We start from the raw sequence: 22,337 nt of genomic DNA on the forward strand, positions 1-22,337 counted from the left end.
CCCTTCCGTCTCTTTTTCATGGTTCCTCCGAAAAACGGGGACCAGGAACTAGTGCACGTTTGTTTTTGAGCACGTTCCCTTTCTCTAGCTGCAAATAGCTTCTCTGCTATGGATTATCAAGGTAGAAGCCAGGCTGCCCCTTGGAGAAAGCTTGAGTATGGAATGTTGTGGGCAACATCGCCTCCTACCGTCCAAAATGATCATTGCGGCAAGCGCCAGCCGACTGGGTGAGCAGGTGAAGGAAGTTCCTCTGTCTCCAACAGTGTTTCTTCTGTCTGTCTTCGTTGCTTGCCCAGCGCTTTGGTAACAACCTGAGTAGGATTTGGGGGTGAGCAGGACTCTTCGCTTGCAGCATTTTTTCTGCTCTGCCGGTGCGGATGGACAGTGTTTCCAGCCTCTTACTCCAGCTTCACACTGGGAACTCCGAACACTGGAGACACCCGCAGAACATGGAAGCCAGATGTCCAGTCTCACACCCAACATTGACTCCCCAGATGACTTTAATGTGCGGGTCACAAAGCACAGCCGTTGAGCTCGGGGCTCTGTCTTGGGTTCGTTGTTACTGTTTGTTGTTCGTTTGGAGTCAGAGTTTCACTATGTAGCTATGGCTGTCCTGGAACTCTCTACAGAGATGAGGCTGGCCTCAAACTCACGGAAATACACCTGTCTCTGACTCCCCAGTGCTGGGATTAAAGGCCTGGGCCACCATGCTCAGATTAGTGCTATATTCTTGAGTCTGATTTTCCAAGTCTGCTCACTTGGGAATACCATGTTTAGAACAACTATGACAGATAGAGCCAATAATCTGCTTTATTTCCTGGGTGCCACTGCCTACAGCTTCTGCCAGGCCTTGGAGGAGAGTGTTCTAACCTGTCCATTGGAGAAAGAGGCAGGAGATTCAGCGGCCCTGGAAGCAATTCTTCTTCTCTAGGCTGTGTAGCCTAGTGCCCCGGAAATGAGGCATTTTAGGGACTTCGAAACGCTGAATATTCCTCTTCTTTCCTAGTTTGTAAGTAAGTAAAAGAGGGAGATAAGCTAGCCTCATGACTTGACATTCCATGTCTCACCGAGACACCCAGATACGTTTGTTAAAATCTAAAAGACACCCATATTTATAGCCAAAATGTCAGATGTTCATTGTGGTAAACAGGTCATCTACAAAAAGATGATAGGCAGGGCGTTCCTAGAAACAATTTTTTTTTCCAAGTTATAATCCAAACTGACAGCCTCTGCCTTCTGGAGTATGCAGACGGCGTGGCAAAGGCCAACATTGGGTCAACAAATGCAGATCAACAAGGGACAGACAAGGTAACCCTTTGCCACTGGGAAATGCCTTGGGGGGGCTCTTACAGGACCCCATGTCAGATTTGGTTCAGTCATTCCCTGTCACCATGGGGGAAACCCCTCCCCAGAGCAATTAAAGGATGTAATGTAAAAATTATTGTAAAAAATTTTAAACTATTATAAAAAAAAAAAACCATACTGCTCTGGATGATAGAACAGCTTTAGAAGATAAAACAAAATTTTTGGGAGAAACCATAAAGCAAATATTTTGGCAAACTTCTATAAATGATCAAAGACCAAAACTAAAAGTTGGAATAGATGACGTTGTACAGGAGAAGAAAAGCTACGGATACCACTGAAATTGATAAAGATTAGATTCGAACAAGAGAGACCTCTTGATTAGAAGAGGCGATAGTTCATCTAGCAGTGTGACCACTCACTCTAACAGAGATCTGCTGCAAATGGCATTTAAAATATTTAAGTTTTCTGCAGTGAACCATGACCATACCTAACAGAGACCATGCCTAACAGGGCCCCACTGTGATGATTCCACTGGGACTATGGTAACACCACTAAGCTGACAAACACCACCCAAAGATTGGCTTTGAACTACAAACTACTCAGGACAATTTCAAGGTGGCTGAGATAGTTCAGCCTCACAGACTACTCTATCCAGGACCTGAGATAAACCCTGCATTTTCCCATTAAACAGAGACTGTAATGGGAAATACAAATAAGACAGCTGGCTCTCCCAGGACTTGACAATTATCCCAATTTTTTTTCAGGGTCCCCTAAAGATGCCGTTGCCTCTAGACAACAGGAAGTAATTTTAAGAACACAGTGCCCACATTCCCAAGAGGTGGGGTGGGATGGTTTTGGTCATTCAGTGGGTTATGAATATTTGTCATTGTTTAAGGGGGTTGGTTACAAGTTGCTATTGGTAATGGTCAGGAAAAAAGCTGAACAAAGGTGATTAGATTCAGGGATCTTGTTCTGAAAAGATAAAGTGGGGGTGGGTATAGAAATGATAGGATGAAAGGGTAGATTATTGAATCTACTTTTAGACCAAAAAAGCAACTACTAGTTTTAAATATTTTACAATTGGTTTGGATTTTTGTATATTGATACAAATTTGAGGATATTTTTGTATACTGTATTATGTTTCTACTCTTGTTTAAGATATTTTTGTATATTGATACAAACTTAAGGTTATTTTTGTTAGAACATACTGTATATATGTTTCTAATCTTATTCAAGGTATTGTGCCTATACAGCTCATTTAACAATGTAATGTAAATTTCTAGTCCTTGAAAGTTATTACTACAAACTATTTAGGATAATATAGAAATGCAGGTTAATAGTCACCTATTACAATCAAACTTGTAGTCATGTTAGATATGTTTTCAAGGTCAAACAGAGATATAGTTTAGATAAACAGGAGGTCTTCAAACACTTCAGAGATCTACAGAATATGGCATTTAAGATATTTTAATAACATAAGACTTTTCACAACAGTGAGTCATGTCTGCTCCTGGCAGCACCAGTCTACCCCTAAAAAGGATGATGAGCATTGAAGAACCTCCATATCGAATTTGCTTTCATTGTGGCAAAGTTAACCACTGGGAAAGAAACTGCCCTTGCCTCAATTGCTGACAGTATGCTGTCCAAACCAGTCAAGCAGGACATAAAAGAAAGTGACAGCTGAACTTTGCTAAGACAAGGTAGGACAGTCCTTTAAAATTCCTGCTTCACAGAAAAGTCTGTTAGATATTCTAGGCTTGTAGGATGAAAATGGATGCCCCAATATTGCAGAGGAACCTTGGGGTGACTGTCCAGGCAGCCAAATATCTCTGTCATTTCTTAGTTTTGGAAGTTTCTTGCTCTGCACTTCCTGTTTAATCAGGTAATATTGTATCCTTCTCGGGTCTCTGATGGAGTTGAAGACTAAATAGTTATAGTTTTCCTTGTTACCAAATTCAGAAAAGAAAACTCACAAAAGATGTATAAAGTCTATAAGGTTGAGAGACATAAAAAGATCGTTTGGGGTTGGTAATACAAGTTAGGATAGAAAGTGAATTAGGTACAACACTTTGGACTCACCAAGATAGGATAGATAATGAAGTATTTTCTCAGAATTTGTGAAATGCTAATGGACTAAACATTGTTAACGTCATTATTGCCTATATATATTTGCATATAGTTATTGTACTTATTGTATATAGTTTTACTATGTTAGCTAAAACCTTCACTTTTTATTAGACAAGAAGGGGGAAATGTTGTATGATATTTTGATTGTGTTCTGACAAATAAAGCTTGCATGGAGTCAGAGGGCAGAGCTAGCCATTAGCTGACCATAGGGGACTGGAGGACTGTAGAGAGAGGAGACAGGAAGTGGTAAGGCGGGGCTGAAAGAGAATCTCGTTCCCTTTTGGATGAGGAATGGTAGAGGTAGAAAGCGACTGTAGCTGCTCCCCTGCTTCTCTGATCTTTCAGGTTTTTACCCAATATCTGACTCCCAATTTTTTATTGATAAGATTAATTAAAGCTTCAGGCATTGATGTCTATGCACCATGTACAATGCTTGATGCCCTTGGAGACCAGAAGAGGATGTCAGATTCCCTGGAACTAGAGTTATAGAAGGTTGTGAGCTGCCATGTGGGTGCTGGAAATTGAATCTGGGTACTTAGGAAGAACAGCCTATGCTCTTAACCACTGAGCCATCTCCCCAGCACCCCCTTTTACCTTATTTTAAATGATTTGTTTGGTTTATTTATCTTTTTAGTGTTGTTTTGTTTTTGAGACAGGATCTCATTCTTCAGCTCAGGCTGACCTTGAATTTAGGTATGCATCCTGCCTCTGCCTCCTGAGTGCTTCAAACATAGGTGTGAACCACTATACCCAGCTAGGATTGTCTTGTTTTATAGAGTGACTTCCAGATTCGTCCATGTTGTAGCATATGGTCAGATTTCTTTCTTTCAAAAAAGTTGAATAAGGGTTCATTGTATGCATACTCATTGATCCACTGATGGACACTTAGAACTTTTTCCATTCATACTTGAAAATAAGCCCATCCTTTCCAGAAGACAGTTCAGGACACAGAATATGTAGTAATTATATTCTTCTTATCCTCCTTCCTTTATCTTTTCTCCCTTTCTTTCTTTCTTCCTTTCTATCTTTTTCTCTATCTTTCTTTCTTTTTCTTTTTTCCTTCTCCTTATTTGTTTTGGTTTTCGAAACAAGGTCTCACTATGTAGCTCTGACTGTCCTGGAACTGGACACATAGGCTGGGCTGGCCTCAAACTCACAGAGAGCCACCTGCCACTGCCTCCTGAGTGTGGGATAAAGTCATGCGCCACCACACCACACCTGGTCTGTTCTTACCTTTAATAGCCTTATTCCTTTTTTCTATCTGGTCCAAAAAAGACTGAACTAAGTGGATGGAAGCTGCCCACCACTGTTGTGTGCCCATGGCCTTCTCTTAGTTACTCCCCGCAGTGTATTAATATCTTTACACGTACAGCCAGATAAGGTTGACTTTCATGCCTCAGCTGAGGCTCTAAATGGATATGATCAACACCGCAAATGCCAAGAGCCCCACCTCCTAAAGTTGGGGGCTAAAAATAAATGGCCTCTTATGTGAGACATGATAAGGGGCTGCCATGAAATGCTTTCCAAGCATAGTTCAGCTGTTGCAATCTTAGAGTGCCAGTGACCCTTACATGACCTTGACATGACCCTCACAAGATAGGGCCTATGGATAGACCCTCATAGGAGGTGGTAGGAAGGTCATTAGACTTTTGAGATTCCAGCCACTCCCATGTTCCCCTCCCCACACCCTATTCCTGTTCCCTAGCTGTGTGTAATTCTGTCTCAGCTGTCATGTGACTTGGGAGGTACCAGTTACACAGTCCAGGGGAGTCATCTGCGGTTTCCTGGGGGTCATCACCCATGCTGGGGTGGGCCTTCCCAGTCATCCTGTAAGCCATGCTCCTGTAAGTAAGCTGCACCTGTGGAGAAGGAAGCAGCCTCAGTAAACTCTGTGGCTCATTGAACTAGACTCCTGTGGCATCCTCTCTTTGGTCTGTTTTGGGGGCCTTATCTGAGGTGAAGAGACATTTGCTCACGTCTCTGCAGGAGAAGCCATGCAGCAGAGAAAGCAAACAGTGACTGATCTGGGGGCTGGGATGTAGTGCAGAGGTTGAGCATGTGCTTAGCAGGCACAAAACCCTGGGTTAGCATTACATGCAGTTAAAGTGTAAAGTAACTTACAGTGGATTCTCGTTGTTAAAAGATGTAGTTTTGAAGATTAATGACAGGGACTAAAGTTCAGAGCAGATAATTAAGAAAGAATATAAAACTATATGCTTAAGTTGAATATTATATATATATATATATATATATATATATATATATATATATATATATATATATATATATAATGTTATTTATATAATATGGATATATGAACAGCAAAGAACCCAGCTAGGATTTCAGGTACTTCTTGATATTTGTCTGAATTTCAGAAATTTTCTTTTTTGTATGTGTATTCATGCAGGTGCATGCCTGTACTGTGAGTGTGTATGCAGGTGCATGCCTGTACTGTGAGTGTGTATGCAGGTGTGTGTGTGCACATGGAGGCCAGAGGACAGCCTCAGGCATCATCCTCTGGAACACAATTCACTCTCTGAGATAGGGTTGCTCATTGGCTGGAGCTCACCAATTAGGCTAGACCGAAAGGCCAGCAAGGAGGATCCTCCAGGATCCTCCTGTCTCCATCTCCCTAGCCCATAAGCCCAGGGCACCATGCCCAGCATTTTCAATTGGGTTGTGAAGATCCAAATGAAACCCTCATCTTGTAAAGCAACTTCTTTACCCCAGCTGAGCCATCCCCTGCCCTGCCCTGAATTTTAGAAAAGTTCTAATTGAAAAAAAAACAAAACAAAACATTGCTTTTGAAAATATATCATTAAAAAATAAAAATATATAATTATGGGCTGAGGAAATGGCTCAGCAGGTAAAAGTGTGGCACAAGTCCAATGCCCTTAATTTGGCCCCCAGAGCCCAAGCAAAATGCCAAATGTGGGGCTAGAGAGATGATTTAGTTGGTAAAGGCACCTGCTGCCAACCATGAGGACCTGGATTCCATCCCTGGGACCCACGTGGTAGGAGAGAACTACAAGGTGACCTCTGACTTCCTCATGCATGCAACACCTGAGCACACACACACACACACACACACACACACACACACACACACACACACACACACAAACACACACACAGAGATGCCCAAAAGTGAAGCAATGAATTAAAAACAGGATCCCAAAGCCAATTCCATCATTTCCTTTCATGTCTTTGCTGTAGTTTACAAGCAGCACATGAACGGAAAGCAGTCGGGGTGGAGAGCCGACCTCCTCTGGGGACCACTCCCTTAGCAGACAGGCTTGATTGACAGCAGCTTTGACTGGGTTGTGTTCCCTGTAGAGGGTCAGGAGTCCCGAAAGGACATGTGCTTTGCTGCTTGGTTCTCTGCTGGGACCAGAGCAATGGTTCCTGACTCATGTTTAATCACGGCTCAGGATGTCTGTTGCCATAGACACGGGATGAGGCTGATGTGATTGTTGCCATTCGCTTCATGGGCTGGTTACAAGTGACCTTTTGTTGTTTTGTTTATTTCCAGACAGGGTTTCTCTGTGTAGCCCTGGCTGTCCCAGAACTCTCTGTAGCCCAGGATGAGCTTGAACTCAGGGATCCGCCTGTCTGCCTCCTGAGTACTGGGATTAAAGGCGTGCACCACCAGATCCTGCTAAAAGTGACCTTTTAAAACAGAGGCTGAATTATCTTTCCTGCCAAAACAGGGGGCCCCAGGGATCATGCCGAATGAACTCATGTTTTGACAATCATCTTTAAAACTTATTTTCTGGAACTGCCCTGGGATGTGTACTGGGCCTCTCCAAATTGTAGTTTCCAAAACCATACAAGGTTAAACAAACAACAAACAAACAAATAAAACAAAACAAACAAACAAAAACTTCTTTGCACCCCGCCTTCACCTCAGGAAGGAGGGAGATATCTTCTCAGTACCCCCCCTTCACTGGCCTCCTCAAAAGGGGGCCCCAGGAAGAAAGTGACCCAGGGCCTTCTTTGTGATCCCCTCTCCCAGTGCCTCTCCCTCAGTGGAGAGCCCAACAGAGACAAAAGGCGGGAAGGGTGAAGACTGATCCTGATGGTGATCGTGGGCACGCTACACCGTCACCTCCCTCACCACAGCAGTGACTGCACCCCTTCACCTCCTTCACCATAGCAGGGTCTCAGTTCACTTGTCCTCTGCAGAGTGGTTTCTAGTTTTGTTTTTGAGACAGGGTCTCACAGCATAGCCCAGGCTGACCTTGATCCTCCTGCCTCAGCTTTCCAAGTTCTGGGATTACAGACACCTTACTCAGCTGAAAAATGGACTCCATAATGAAACCTGTCGGATTTAAAATGCAAGCACTGGGACTGGAGAGATGGCTCAGCGGTTAAGAGCACTGGCTGTACTTCCAGAGGCTCTGAGTTCAATTCCCAGCACCCACGTGGTGGCTCACAACCATCTGTAACATGATCTGGCGCCCTCTTCTGCTCTGTGGTGCAGGCAGAGCACTGTATACCTAATAAATCTTGAAAAATAAAAATAAAATGCAAGCACCTCTGTAAGTCACATCGTCCGGTCATGTCGTCCCCTTACTGCAGTGACATTAAGAGTCTTCTGCAGTTCTGGTGAGGTGGCCACGAGTGGCTTCCAACTGTGCTTGTCTTAAAATGTCCTGACTTCCAATTGCTTTTAAGGATATAGCAATCTTGGCTGTTATTTGTTTTCAATGATTGAAAAAATACTATCCCATGCTTTCTTGGCCTGAGGAAACTCTGATGTGAGATTTGTTTTTGCTTTCATAAGTGAGGTTTTTTTTTCCTTCACAGCTTTTCTTTTTATTTTTAGAGATTATATTTTTTTTAAAGATTTATTTTTATTATGTATACAATATTCTGCCTGCATGTATCCCTGAAGGCCAGAAGAGGGTGCCAGATGTCATTACAGATGGTTGTGAGCCACTATGTGGTTGCTGAGAACTGAACTCAGGACCTTTGGAAGAGCAAGCAGTGCTCTTAACCTCTGAGCCATCTCTCCAGCCCTGAGATAATTTAATTACTTTTCTCTCTTCCTTTTCCTCTCTCCAAACCCTTCCTTATCCCCCTCCCCACTCTTCTTCAAATTCATGGCCAATTTTTTCACTAATTGTTATTGCATGTGTATTTGTACATGTATATACATATTCCTAAATATAATCTGTTCAGTCTATATAATGTTACTTGTATGTTTTCAGGGTTGACCATTTGGTGCTGGACAACCAATTGGTGTGCTCTTCTTGGGGAAGACCACATCCCCTGCTCCTACCTTTTCTCAGTTGCCTGTAGTTTGTGTAGAGTTGAGGCCTCATGTGGTTCCCCCCAGTTTAACATGTTCATTGGTGTCCTTGTTCCGCTCATGTTTGGGCAGTCATGTTGGTGAGACTCTATGGGTGTAGCTTCTGATGTTACCAGAAGACACAATCTCACAGCATACCCTCCCGTCCTCAGACTCACACAGTCTTTCTGCCCCCTCTTCCACACTGTTCGCCGAGCCCTGGGTGCAGGAGTGTTTTGTTGTGTGTCCACTGGGACTGGGCTCCACAACTCCGTGTTCTGATTGGTTGTGGTATTCTGTACTGGTCTCCTTTTGTTGCAAAGAGAAATTTCCTCAATGGGGCATGACGACTACATGTATCTGTGGCTATAAGGATAAATTTTTATAGTTGTTGTTAGGGATTGTGATGGGTTAGTAAACTAATGTTGTGGGTTCTCTTCCAAGACCCATTTCAACTAGCACTGACTAGTTAGCTAGGTCTTCAGCTCCAGGGCATGCTTTCCCTCTTGTTGAGCAGGTCTTAAATCCTGTTGAGAACTGTTGGTTACTGCCAAGCTGTGTGTGCCACTGCTGCAGCCTTAGGGCTCTCATGCCATGCCGCTTCTTAATATGATTCATAGGCGTCACATCTGGATATGACATCTGGTTGCCCTTCCTTTGGAAGCTTGCGTGACATCTTCTAACAAAACGTCAGACTCAGAAAGACACCATGTGGTTTCCCCGGCTCATGTGTGTGTTTATATGTGTGTGTTTGTCAGTTATAAAGCTAGAAAAGATCATGAGTGAAGAGGAAGAGGTCTTAAGGAAGGTGGGGAACAAGGGGGGTAATGGACAATACGCAGAAGGAGAGCAGAAACAGGGACTAACTGGGAAATGAATGGAGGTGGGGGTAGGGAGTGAAACGGGAGCAGAATTAATGAGAACAAAGTATGACACATATGAACAAGCCATGCTGGAACTTTGTATGCTAAGCTAAAAAAATAAAAATAATTTCAATGGTATCATCCAAGACCTTAAGTCACACACACACACACACACACACACACACACACACACACACACACCATGAGTGTGCTGTGGTGAAGAACTAGGCCAGGAGCCAGGATGTAGCTAGAGTCATCATCCAGTTACTATCTAGGATGTAGTTAGAGCCATTCATTACCCAGTGTCCGAAGCCCTGGGTTTGTCCCCAGCACTTCACGACCCAGGCATGGTGGCACACACCTGTAATCTCAGCACTTGGGAAGCAGAGGCAGGACCAAGTCCAAGGTCAGCCTCGTGTACTCACCGGGAGGCCAGGTTTGGTGTCACAAGGCGAGACAAAAGAAAACAGAATCAGGACAGTTCTGCCTTTGGAACCCTTGGGTCCTTTCTCTTCTGCTTTTCTTTTCAATATATTTCACATCTCAATAAACCCCACTCTGACCTTTGAAGTCGGAGCCGCTACCATCACCTAGATTACTCCAGAGATTAAGTCATCCATTTGGGACTGTTCACACAGCCTCTCCCCTCTGCCCACCGCAATCTACAATAGCTTGTAGGTAGCCCATCCTTGGTTGGGCTTTGTTTTTCTTCCTAGCACTTTTGGACATCGGAGTGGACCTGTATGCGTGTGGGGTCTTGTTTTTGCTGCACTGAGGATTGAACGTAGGGCCTGTACTTACCAGGTAGGTGCTCTGTCACTGAGCTGTGTCAGCAACCTCCTATTTACTTTTTTTTTTTTTTTTTTTTTTTTTGGTTTTTCGAGACAGGGTCTCTTGTGTAGCTTTGAGCCTTTCCTGGAACTCACTTGGTAGCCCAGGCTGGCCTCGAACTCACAGAGATCCGCCTGCCTCTGCCTCCCAAGTGCTGGGATTAAAGGCGTGCGCCACCACCGCCCGGCCTACTTACTTTTTATTTATACAAGTGTATGGAACCAAACAGGTTCTCTAGAAAAGCAGCAAGCACTCTTAACCATGAAGCCTTCTCTCCAGTACACCCCCTCTTTTAACTTTTAAAAAGTTTTCATTATTTTTTCAAGGGTTTGTTATGTATATGGGTGTTTGGGCTACATGTCTATGCACCACGTACATGCAGTTCCCACAGATGCCAGGAGAGAGTATTGGATCCTCTGGAGTTGGAATTGCAGACCGCTGTTAGTTGCCTGATATGAATACTGGAAACCAAACCCAGGTCCTCTGCAAGAGCAACAAGTGCTCTTAATCATTGAGCCTTCTCTCCAGCCCTCAAATGTTTTTTATGTGTGTTCATGTGTCTGCTTGGGTTTACATGCACCATATGTGTACAGAGCCCTCAGAAGAGGCTCTCCAATCCCCTGGGATTGGACCTACAGGCAGCTGTGAGCCACCATGTAGGTGGTGGGAACCAAACTCCAGTCCTCTGCAAGAGCAACAGGTGCTCCTAACCACTGAGCCAGGGGTCCAGCCCCAGCTTCCAGAGTGGCTGGAATTACAGCATGTCCCCAGGCACAGCATGCATATTTTAAATTTGTCTTGACTATTAGAAGTTCCCAGGTGGAAGCTATTTGATTCCTTCATCTGGAGCTAGGTCAACATGTAGCAGCCCCTCAATTAACGTGTGTTGGAGGAAAGAAAATGTGGGTCCTTGGGGGTGTCAGTGCCCAACCCAACCCCCGAAATGATCCCCAGGAGACTTCCCATTGCTGTCCCTCTCCAGCTCCTTTTCTATCCTTTCCTGTGCTCTTGGCCACGTGCACAGACAGCCCTTTCTTCAGGACTGTCCTATTTCAACACGAGAGACACGTGCACAGTTCGGACGCTGTTCACTGTCCGCACCCAGACTCAAGTGAGGAGACCTGGATCCCAATCCCGCTATCACAACCTTCCTGTGCCTCAGTTTCCTCATTAATAAAATGGCAGATCTATGGCTCTTGGGTTTGCTGTGAAAATTGAATGAAAAAGACATTTTTGCATATTGATTAACAGGGGCAGCTATTTTTAGATGGTGGTGATGGAACTTGATTCTTCAAGACTTGACTTTAATATACAGAATTACTGGAGAGTTGGGGACAGAGGTAGGGAACCATCCAGAAGGGAAGGAATGTGAGGCCACGTCGGGCACTTCTGACTCGGTGATGTGTGATGTGTGGCAAGATGGGCGACTGAGGAGGGGAGCGATCAGGGTGATACTGGGCAGGCTAGCAGCTGCTGACGGCAGGGACTTGGTGACTCTTCTGAGTTGCTTCTTGCCTGTGGGTGGGGAGGGAAGTCCTAGACCATGATGCCCTTGGCAGGTGCCTGGCAGCAGGGAGGAAGGTGGCTGGAGGACACAGAACACTGCAGAGGCAGAGCACAGTGAGCGGGTAGGACCTGCAGAAAGTCTTGGGGTGTCCTGGGGGCAGAGGCGGGGTGGCAGGCAAGGAGGCGGAGGAAGGGGCCTGCGGTGCCTGACTGAGAGCAGCTGAATTCTAACGCTCCTCTCGCCTTTCCTCATTTCTTGCAACTGTTGGGTTGAGGTATAGGCTTCCCTGATTTCCTGTCTTCTCTGTTGGGCTCAGTAAGGTGAGGTAGGCGGTCCAAGATGGCTGCCTTGAGCAAGGCACAGCGTCTCAAAAGCTAGACCCGCAGCAGCTCCGCATGTTTCCTGCATGGCTTTATTCTACAAGCGACCCACGGAGGGACCTGTGGCATCCTGACATCACTCTTGCCTTCCCTAAAGTATCTTCTCTCTCTTTTCTTGGACTATTTTTATTTTCGATTGTATGCAGGTGTGTGTCTGTGTGTGGGCGTGTGCACGTCCACAGTTGCCCGTGGAAGCCTGAAGGGTCAGATTCCCCCTGGAGCTGGAGTTCTCAGGGTTGGGAGCTGCCTGATGTGGGGGTGCTGGGAACCGAACCCAGGTCCTCTGCACGATCAGTATGCACTCTTAACTGCTGAGCCATCTCTCCGGCCCCTGACTCCTTTACTCAGAAATGTTTATTGACTGATCAATGCTAAAGACAGCATGGATTTTCTGAATCATGAACTAATCTTTGTTACTAATTAATTATACTAGAATGCTTTTAAAATTATCTAGGCTGCTTTGGACACTACAGAGAGGCTGGCAGGATGACAGCTTGTGTCCTGTAGATGTCCCTTGCTATAAAAAAGCAACACAAGCTTATTAAAGGAAAAGTACAAAACTGAATAAAGCCCAAAATAAAAGAGCCCTTTCTCCTTCCCACCACCCCCACATCCTAACTCGCTGCCATGGGAGGTACGGCTATGTATAGCCCGTCAGACGTTTTCTAAAGTGATCTTTTCATAATGTGTTTAGAAAAAAAAGTCAGCTCCACTTCCTGTCCTTAGCTTGTCTCCACAGCGGATGGCCTTTTGGAGGCCCAGGCGTTGAACCTCACCCTGTTCTATGGCTGCAGATTCCCTCCCCATGCATCACTGTGTAAATCTTCTCCAGGGACGATGGTCTGTGGCCCTTAACATGAAAAACTTAGCCACAAAGCCATCAACTTAATTTGCAAAGGGATCCTCGCGGGGCGGGGGTTGGTGGGAAGGGCGGGTAACAGTTTGTGTCCTTTGTAAAGCACCGGCTGGTGGCCAGGTGCCATGTGCCTCTCCCCTAAGGGAACTCTAAACCTCCTCTGGGAACAATGAGGTCCCACGTGGAGCTGGACGATGGCCAGTCCCAGAGACCCGGAGCAGCAGAGGTGTGGCTAGGTCGGAGTCTTGCTGTAGGGCAGCCCACAGCCCCAGCAGAGCATGCGAGGCACGCTCCCCATTTCCTTCAGGCCTTGGGTTGTTAACACTGAGAAACAGAACACAAGCTGGTGTGTGTCTGGGAAGAGCTCCACCTAGGAAGACAGACTTCCGGTACGGACCAGTGATAGTGTCTCTCCAGTGAGACAATGCCATCACATGGAACATTGGAGGTCCCACCAAGACCTGTGGGATCATATGTGCTGCAGGATTATTTGTTAGTATTTTTTTTTTTTTTTGGATTGGCAACCATTCAGATGTCCATGGACAAGTGTTCTTGAGTGTGAAATGCTCTGCAGAAGCTCATGCGTTTGAACCCTTAGGTCTCTGTCGGTGGTGCTGTTAGGGAAGGCTGTGGCCCCTCTAGCAGGCCGAGCCGCTCTGGAGGAAGTGGGTGGGTGGGGAAGGAGGTTATGGGGTATAACCTGGGCCTGCTTCCATCCGAAGCCCTGCTTCCTCACTGCCCATGTGACAGGACCAGCGTCACACGCTCCCTCTGCCCGGCCGTGAGCCATTCCTACCTCACAGCGTGATGTACTGTACCCTCTCGACCCACAAGCCAGAATCCTTCCTCCCTCAAAGAAGCGTTTTTTCAGGTCCTTTATCACAGCGACGAGAAGTAACCAACGCGGCAAGAGGATGAACAGAGGCTCTCTTACAGGGTGGGCCATGTGGTAGCACTGGAAAGGAGCAGGTGGATCTTAAATCACGATTGACAGAACAGATTGATATGTGTGGTGTGAGACCACGTAAGGACCTACAAAGTGTTAGATCCACGGAACTGGTAGCAAAATCGCCAGAATTCTATTACTGATGACTTCAGAGCAATAAGAAGAGGAAGGACTTCCTCATGGGGCCATACTGGGAACGTCACCTTCATGTGGACTTTCTTTTTCTTTCTTCTTTACTTCCTTTCTTTAACTTAGAGCCATCCCTTTTTCCTCTTTTGTTTTTCACTCAGCTTGAAGGTGACAAAATTGGAGATGTATGTATCTACACACACACACACACACACACACACATACACACACACGCACACGCGCACACGCACACACACACACACACACTGGGTGTATATATAGTACACAAGTTGTTTCTTTTTTAGTCTGTGTCTTAGTTACTCTTCTGTTGCTGTGAAGAGTCACTATGACCAATGAAACTTATAAAATACAGCATTTAATTGGGGGCTTGCTTACAGCTTCAGAGGGTTAGTCCATTATTGTTATGGCAGGAAGTGTGGCGATAGGCAGGCAGGCACTGTGCTGGAGCAGTAGCTGAGAGCTCACACCTGGTACCTGATCCACAAGTTGCAGGGAGAGAGTGAGGGGGATGTGGGGGCTTTTGAAACCTCAAAGCTCACCTGCAGTGACACACCTTCCTCCAACAAGGCCACACCTCCTAATCCTTCCCAAACAGTTCCACTAACTGGGGGCCAAGCATTGAAACAGATGAGCTAATGGGGGCCATTCTCATTCAAACCACCGCAGTGTGTGTGGTGTGTGTGTATTGTGTATGCATGTGTGCAGGTGTGCTCACCTGCGCGTGCATCTGTGGAGGCCAGAGCTCCACACTGGGTGTCTTCTGCTATTGCTCTCAAACTTACTTTTTGAGACAGCATCTGTCATGGAACTTGAAGATCACTGCTTAGCCTAGGCTGGCCGGCCAGTGAGCCCCTGGGTTCCCCCATTTCTCTCCTTCGGTATTGGGTTTACAGACACACACTGCTGTGCCCAGCTGTTACATGGGTACTGCAATCTGACTTAGGGCCTCATGCTTGCCCGGCAAGCACCTCCCCACAGAGCCAGCTCACCATAATATTTTATTATACATATCTGCTATAAAAGGATTGTCACAAGCTAGTTACCATGTCCCTAATTCTGCATCGTTATCTTTTATTTCACTTGCTAAAGCGCTGACAATCTATTCTCGTAGCAACTTTCAAGTGCAGGACTCACTGCTGCTCATGACAGCCATCATGTTCTGGATCTCAGAATTCACTCATCCTGCCCAGCTGAAGCTTTGATCCCCATGTGCCACATTTCCCTATTCTTTCTCCCCAGCCCCTGGCATCCACCATTTGGTTCCTTGCTTCTGTGGGTTTTTCCAATCCCATACATAAATGTTAGGACTGTGCCTGGTTTATTTCTCTGAGAGAATGGCCTACAGATTCACCCACAGTCACAAATGGCAGGATTTCCTTCTTTAAGGCTGAGTAATATTCCAGGGCAGGTGAATACCATGTTTCCATTGCCCACTTATCTGTAAATGGGTACAGGCTGATTCCGTATTGCAGCTATTCAGGACAACATTGCAAGAAGAGGGGAATGCACTTACCTCTTTGATATTCAGATTTCATCCTTTTTGGCACAGTTCTATTTTTAAGTCTTTCTTGAGGGACCTACATACTGTTCTCCAAAATAGCAACATCATTTTAAACCCTTCCATCTCTGCCATGGGTGTCTGTCTCTTCATCTCACCAATGCTAGTCTTCTGTTTTGTTTTTTTTTTAATCAGCTGTCCTAACAGATGGTCGATGCTGGGTGTGGTTTCTGTATACTTGCCAGCCACTTGGGTGCCTTCTTTTGAGAAATATCTACCCAGTTCCTTTGACCATTTCAAAAATGTTAAGATTGCATTATCCCTTTTTAAGACAGGGTCTTTTGCTGGGCGGTGGTGGTACACGCCTTTAATCCCAGCACTCGGGAGGCAGAGTCAGCCAGATCTCTGGGGGTTCGAGGCCAGCCTGGTCTACAGAGCGAGATCCAGGACAGGCACCAAAACTGCACGGGAAACCTTGTCTCAAAAAACCAAAAAAAAAAAAAAAAAAAAAAGGACAGGGTCTTTCAATGTAGTCCAGGCTGAGGTCAAGCTTGCAGTCAGCCTCCTGCGTGCTTGGTGGGATTACGGGTATGCATCATGGCCCCAGCTCTTAGTCCATTTGTTTTGTTTTGAAAAATGATTTTTTTCTGGCTATTGAGTTGACTTCCTTAGGTGTCCTGGATGTTAGCTCCTTGCCAGATGCACACCTGCAAACACACGCTCCCATGCCCGGGGGCTGAGGGGGCGTTCATTTTTTTCCTTTGCACATGTTCTTAGCTCGCTTGCTTTCTCCATAGGCTGGCACTGTACAAAACTCACAGCCCATCGATCTCGGTTTGCTTTGTTGTTATGCTTTGGAGCTGTGTCATAAAAGTCCTGAAATGAGAGCTGTCCCTTACGTTTTTCTCTATGAACTATGGTCTAGGGTTTCAGGTCTTATGTTTGAGCTTTAATCTATTTTGAGTTTCCTTTGAATACAGTGGGAGAAAAAGGTCTGATTTGATTCTTCTGCATGTGGATATCCAGTTTTCCCCCACACTGTGTATTGAAGGGATCGTTTCCTCACTGTGTTCCCTCGGCAGCTTTGTTGAAGATCAACTGTCCACAAATGCATGTGGACTCTATTCAATTCTACTGGCCTAAATACTTGCTCTTACACCAGCACCACACTGTTTTGATTACTATAGCTTTGTGGCATACTTTGAAATCAAATAGTGAAAGGCCTCTAGCTTTGTTATTTTGGGGCAAAAAAAAAATGCTTTATGTAGGATTTTCTGTGGTTCTATTTGAATATTAGGATTTTTTTCTATTTCTATGAGAAATGGCACTGATTTTTTTTTCTGAGATAGGGTCTCACTCTAAAGACAAGGCCAGTCTCAAACACAGAGGTCCACCTGCCTCTGCCTCACAAGTGTTGGGATTAAAGGTGTGTGTTGCCGTACCTGCTGCCATTAAATTTTTTTTATAAGAGTTGCAATCTATAGATTGAGACTCACAGACATTTTAGTGACATTAATTCTTTTAACCCCCAAACAGAGACTATTTCTTCAGTTATTTGTGTCTTCTTTCATCAGTGTTTCACGGCTTTTAGTCGACAGATGTTTACCTTCTTGATTAAGCGTATCCCTGAGTATCTCTGTGCTACCGTGATGGGATTGCTTCCTTGATTCCCTGGTTCAGTTGTTTGCTGTTACTGTACAGAAATGCTGCTGGTTTTCTCTTTGTGTGTGTATTCATGTGTGTCAAAATATGTGTGTAGACACATGCACACATGTCTGTGTGTGCGTGTGGACACCAGAGGTTGTTGTCAGGTACATTCCTCAAATGATCCCCACATTAATTTTGGGGACAGGGTCCCCCATTGAACCTAGAGCTCACTGATTTGGCTAGAGTGGCCGAGCAGCAAGCCCTGAGATCTTCTTGTCTCTGTCTCCCCAATGCTGGAACGGCAGGCCTGCACCAGCATGCCCACGTCCTATGAGGGCGTCAGGGATCCACACTCAGGCACCCACACTCAAATAGGAAACACTTTAGCTACTGAGCCATGTCTGCAGCCATACATCTTTATGTTGGATTTATGGTCTTGTTACTTTACTGAATTGGCTTATCAGCTTTTGGATCTTTTTTAAAAAAATATTTATTTTATTATTTCTTTATGTATATATGTCTGTGTATATCAGTGTCTATGTCTGTGAATGTGCCAGAGGGCTGGGGATGTAGCTCTGTTGGTAGGGTTCCTGCCTAGTGAACACAAAGTCCTGGGTTCAGTCCCCAGCACTGCATAAATGTGGCAAGGGTCAGGAAGCAATAGGATCAGGAGTTCAAGGCCATCCGCTGCTACATAGCAAGCTTAAGGTCATCCTGGGATTATGAGACTCTCCCTCCAAAGCAAGTTGGTAAATAAACTGTAACTGGGTACATGTCTAACAAAATTAGAATCCAGAATTTGGAGAGAAAGCTATACACCAAAGTTATAGCAGCATTATTCACAATAGGCAAAGGCTGGAAACATCCCATAATGCACCCAGTGATGAATGGATAAAAACGTGGTGTTTAGAAAGGAACGAGGCACCTAGGTTAATGCCTCAGGGAATAAAGTGCAAACTTGAGATCCAAACTCCACATAATGCCTGGTGGCTGTGGTGATCCACATTTGATTCCAAGGCTCAGAAGGCAGAGAAAGGCAATCACTGGAGCAAGCTGACTGTGGGCACTAGCTTCATGGGTAGTCTCTGGGTTTGAGTGAGAGACTCTGCCTCATGAACACTGTGGAGAATGATTGAGGAAGACCCCAGATGTCAGCCTCAACCATCCCCCACCCCACACACATAAAGAATGAAATTCTGGGGCTGGACAGATGGCTCAGCAGTAAAGAGCACTGGCTTCTCTGCCAGAGGACCCAGGTTCAATTCCCAGCACCTACATGGCAGCTCACAACTGTCTGTAACTCCAGTTCTAGGGTAATTGACATCCTCACACAGACATACATGCAGGCAAAACATCAACGCAAATAAATCTTTAAAGCAGTGGTTGCCCAACACTAATACGTTAACACTGCTGAATTGCCACTTAAAAGGTTTAGGGAGTTCTGTGTATATTTATCACAATATAAATAAGTCAGTGAATAAGGCAAACTAGTAAAAATGCAGTGTAAGGCACTTTAAAAGTCTGTCTACACATAGAATAAATTAGAAAAAAAAATTTTAAAGATCACATAGAATAAATTTTTTTAAAAAAATTTTAAAGTCTGTCCTTACATAAAAACCAGTGGGAGAATATAGTAAAAATCGTTAGGATCAAGTTTTTCAGAACTCTGGAAACCAGGGTCTTAAAGGAACCAGAAGAATGCCTAGAAAGAAAACCAGCCAGCCCACAGGAAGGTCAGCTTTGTGGTGTCTTAGTTGATTTGAGTCCGCCGCTGCTTTCAAAGAATTATGGGGCATACAAAGAGCCAAGAAAGGACGGTCTGCAGGGGTGGGGGGTGGGGGGTGGGAGGTGGGTGCTGCACACGGTGCTAGGGACGAACCCAGCCCCAACCACTGAGCCACCGTCCCCAGACCAACTAGCTATTTTCAGAATAATCAAAGAACTAAATATAGAAAAGGAAATTATGGGAACAGTGAATGAACAGATAGATATTATTAATAAATAGCCAGAACATAAAAAAAGGCCCACATAAGAATTTGGAGGAGAAAATCATAATCACCACCCAAGAAATTCTATAGAGCATTTCGGTAGCAGATCAGAATATCGAAAAGACTGGTTAACTTACATCAATCACGATAGTCAGGGCTGAGAAACAAAGATACGTGAACTGGGATACCAAAGCACAACAGCATATGTGTACTGTAAAGAGAGAGATAAAGGAACAGAAAGGGGGCAGAGATAGCCAAGGTAACAACGGCCAGAAAAGCTCATATATGATGAAAACGTGACTCTATAGAGACAAGAGGCCCAACAAACAAGTCAGATAAACATGAATAGTCTCATTATTCACAATAGCCCCAAGGTAGAAACTGCCCTCTCATAAGAGGAGAATGAATGTGGGTAATAGTACATGTGTGTCCATATATCTGTTTATACATGCATGTCCATACATGTAATATTAGCCAGCCTTATAAAGGAATGAATCACTGACACACACAGGAATACAGATAGCCTCGAAATCATCATGCCACATAAAAGATATCAGACATTGAAGTACGTGATCTAGCAAAGATGAACGTTCAACGTAAGGAAATGCATGGGGATGCAAGGTAGACTGGAGGTTGCCAGGCCAGAGAAACAAGGGGAATGGGATTGTAAACAGCCTGACAAATCTTGAAATATTTCAGCAAAAAATTCCAAGCTGTTTAATTCCAAAGTCAAACTAACAAACTTGATATTTGTTCAAGTATCAGTATGTTATCTACTTTAAGCCATAAATCATAACCATAATTTTTTTCTTTTTTTTTTTGCAAATAATTTACAATGTTTAGTTTGGAAATTGATAGTTTGAGTTAGTTGAACTAGTATCCTGTAATTCTCATTTTAAGTGCTGGAAGCTGCTGAATAAATCTGTCTTTTCTTTGAAGGAGAAAGTGAGTCTTTGATTTTATTCTGTGACCTAAGATGACAAATGGGATTTTTCTTGTGAAATGACTGATTGGTTGGTAACGACTGCCTATTCTGAGAAGTATTCTAAGGAGGGAGTTCAGGCCCAGGGGAAGGGTGCAGGGTTGGATTAGTGATGTCTGCTTTGAGCATGGCACTGAAGAGCTGATTATTTGCAAGGTCAGTCAATTAACATTTTCTTTTATCGGATATCCTGGAGAGTGAAGGAAATAACAGATTTCCCAAACACCTCATCTTTGGGGGTGGTAAGCAGTCTCTTGGCTTCATAAACATAATCAAAGAGGAATCAATGAGATTTCCTTCAAAAGTATTGGACTTTTCAAAAAGAAAAGTACCATTTTTGTTAAAAGTTCGTGGTTTTACAAGTAACCTTTCAATTATACTCCTGTAAGTGACCTCCAATAAATCACTGGTTCACCAGGCTAGACTTGGATGAAATCATTCCTTCTGTCTGCTGCTGTGTTCTCTATCTGGGGTGAATAGAAACAGACTCCTCAAGAAAAGGTCACTTAACAGTCCCCTCCCTGTCGAGAGCAGCCATAGCTTTGTCCCAGTTCCCAGCTCTGCTCCTGCCCCTGATAAAAACCAGTCATGGCCTGGCAGGGAGGAAACTCATGGAGATGGCTCACCACCTCCGGGCTGGAAGCATCTGGGTTCGCCCTTCCCCTGCCAATCCCCAGGTGGGTGACTCTAGGGAAGTGACCAATCTGGGCCATTGTGTCCTTATCTGGGAAACATTTCCTTTGTTCTTCCAGGGAGGCTATAGGTTGAGAATAAGCAAATGCACAGGAAAGATCGTAGGGACTTTCAACATCAAACAATGGACAGATTGGTTCTCACTGCCCAAACCCACTCCCTTAGGGGACATCAGGGGCCACCACTTTCTTAGGATCCACATTCCGTTTCCCCAAACCGCCTCTCTTTGGTCACCATCATCCACCAAGTGAATCTCTTCTGAGAGCCCATGCCAGCAGCCCACGAGCCCTCCGGATTTCTATGGAGTTATGTCTTACCATGATGTTGTCAACGCTCATCAAGTCTAGAAGTTTTATGAAACCAAGGCTGCTCTCAGCAACTGGAGAGGAGATCCCGCCTGGCCACATGGTTTCCTAGAACCTGTCCAGTAGTTTAGCTTGGACCCACAAGCTGACTGAGAGCATGGAGGAAGAAAACTGGGCTCAATCTCCAGGAAACCATCCTGGCAGTATGAGGGACTGGAGACACCTCACTCTGTCAGGCAGCTTGTATCAGTGGAGGCAGGAGCTGAGCAGGAGGTAGCCTGTGGCTACAACTAAGGACCTAGTCATCTTGCAAAGGGAGAGTCTTCTTAGTGATACCCAGAAAGCATCTCCCAGAGTAACCTCGTCAAGGCCGGGTAAGAACACACATTTCATGCTGTTTCTCTTAAGTCTAAATGTTTGCTGAGTGATGCCGTGGTAACCGTGACACCATAATGGAACATTCTTCCCAAGGCGTAGAAGAAACTCCGCCGTAGAGCTCTGCTGCATAAGGCCACAGTGAGTTCATTTCTCCTTTAGTGGGCACAGTTCACGGAAGAACTCGCAGCACCATCCTGAGGACAAAAGAAACATCCCATGTCATGAGGGGAACATGGTGACTTAGAATGGGGCGCAGTTTCCCTGGGTCACGGAACACAGTCTGAGGCCAGGATGTGAGGCGAAGGCGCCACGGGCTTAGGGGTTCAGATAGTCTTGAGCTCACCTTCCAGGTCCACCGCTTAGTTGTGTGACCTTGAGCCTGTGTCTCGGTGTCTCTGAGTGTCCGTTTTCTGAGTCTGTAACATGGGGATTACGAGAGCGCCTGTGTCTAGGGTGGCTATATGAATGGACCGAGCTAAATGCTGAGGCTGTTGGCTAGTGAAGACATCCCCGCAAGACTTGATGTGAGTTTTAATAGGAGGGTGACATCACAGTAAGACACTGATCCCCGGGGAAGCTCCCACCGAC

At 45.0% G+C, this 22,337-nt stretch overlaps 1 protein-coding gene and 1 long non-coding RNA gene across 8 annotated transcripts in view; one reads left to right on the top strand and one right to left on the bottom strand.

The window, feature by feature from the left end:
- On the bottom strand, window positions 1–21,798 carry LOC121829318 (uncharacterized). The gene is made up of 2 exons (XR_013051132.1): window positions 21,384–21,798; window positions 1–1,002 (listed from the first exon to the last, which is right to left on the bottom strand). It is a non-coding gene; the product is annotated as an uncharacterized LOC121829318 (long non-coding RNA).
- Window positions 21,755–22,337, top strand: part of Prss54 (serine protease 54) — a 16,005-nt gene continuing 15,422 nt past the window's right edge. For 2 of the 7 annotated variants that reach the window (XM_076571618.1, XM_006977802.4), the window contains exon 1: window positions 21,755–21,887. The gene's annotated coding sequence lies outside the window, so the exon portion shown is untranslated. Of the gene's footprint in view, window positions 22,274–22,337 lie in introns of all 7 variants that reach the window. The other 5 variants (XM_076571617.1, XM_076571616.1, XM_042277255.2 and 2 more) reach the window with 4 other exon arrangements.

Source organism: Peromyscus maniculatus, chromosome 5 (genome assembly GCF_049852395.1).
Source record: "Peromyscus maniculatus bairdii isolate BWxNUB_F1_BW_parent chromosome 5, HU_Pman_BW_mat_3.1, whole genome shotgun sequence".
Lineage (NCBI taxonomy): Eukaryota > Metazoa > Chordata > Mammalia > Rodentia > Cricetidae > Peromyscus > Peromyscus maniculatus.